The 1,211-nt window shown below is 55.2% G+C and overlaps 1 pseudogene across 1 annotated transcript; it reads left to right on the plus strand.

The window, feature by feature from the left end:
• The first annotated feature begins 6 nt into the window (after window positions 1-6).
• On the plus strand, window positions 7-1,125 carry LOC104996493 (annotated as a pseudogene). Its single transcript, XR_826200.1, has one exon. The product of XR_826200.1 is annotated as a telomeric repeat-binding factor 2-interacting protein 1 pseudogene (transcript).
• The last annotated feature ends 86 nt before the right edge of the window (window positions 1,126-1,211 follow it).

A 1,211-nucleotide genomic window follows, 5' to 3' on the forward strand; every position in this document is an offset into this window, starting at 1 on the left:
CTGTTCGCGCGGTCGCGAGGGGGCAGCTTTTTCGGGTGCCCGGGGAGAGCTATGGCGGAGGCGATGGAGTTGGGCAAAGACCCCAATGGACCCACTCACTCCTCGACTCTGTTCGTAAGGGAGGATGGCAGCTCCATGTCCTTCTACGTGCGTCCCAGCCCGGCAAAGCGCCGGCTCTCGACGCTCATCCTGCACGGCGGCGGCACTCTGTGTCGCGTTCAGGAGCCCGGGGCCGTGCTGTTGGCCCAGCCCGGGGAGGCGGCGGCCGAGGCCTCGGGCGACTTTATCTCCACGCAGTACATTCTGGACTGCGTGGAGCGTAATGAGAAGCTCGAGCTGGAGGCCTACCGTCTGGGCCCGGCTCCGGCGGCCTACCAGGCCCCAGAGACGAAGCCCGGGGTCCTGGCCGGGGGCGTCGCCGCGGCGGAGCCTGAGCCGCAGTCGCAGGCGGGGCGGATGGTCTTCACGGACGCGGACGACGTGGCCATCATAACCTACGTGAAGGAACATGCCCGCTCGGCCAGCTCCGTCACCGGTAACGCCTTGTGGAAAGCGATGGAGAAGAGCTCGCTTACCCAGCACTCCTGGCAGTCCATGAAGGACCGCTACCTGAAGCGCCTGCGGGGCCAGGAGCACAAGTACCTTCTGGGGGAGGCCCCGGTGAGCCCCTCCTCGCAGAAACTCAAAAGGAAGGCTGAGCAAGACCCGGAGGCTGCTGATAGCGGAGAACCACAGAATAAGAGAACTCCAGATTTGCCTGAAGAAGAATTTGAAAAAGAAGAGATCAAGGAGAATGAAGCAGCAGTCAAAAAGATGCTTGTAGAAGCTACCCGAGAGTTTGAGGAGATTGTGGTATGTTAATTAGAAATCACTTTTTCCCTATGTAATTGCACCTCACTCCAGTACTCTTGCCTGGAAAATCCCATGGACGGAGGAGCTTGGTATGCTGAAGGCATAGGTCTTTTCTCACATAACATTCTTTGCAATGTGCCTAAATGTAGTGGAGCATGGAGGCCCTAATATATTCATACTGCAGTGTTTTTTGAGTGCTTATTATGTGAAAGCATTGGTAAGCACTGAGGATGTAGTGATAAGCAAAATACAATTCCTGACCTTATGGAGCTTACAACTTGGGAGGGAAGTCAAATTTTTAACAAATAATCTAATGCATACATGTATACTCATATATATGTGCATATATATGCATATCG

Source organism: Bison bison, unplaced genomic scaffold (assembly GCF_000754665.1).
Source record: "Bison bison bison isolate TAMUID 2011002044 unplaced genomic scaffold, Bison_UMD1.0 scf7180017864295, whole genome shotgun sequence".
Classification (NCBI taxonomy): Eukaryota; Metazoa; Chordata; class Mammalia; order Artiodactyla; family Bovidae; genus Bison; species Bison bison.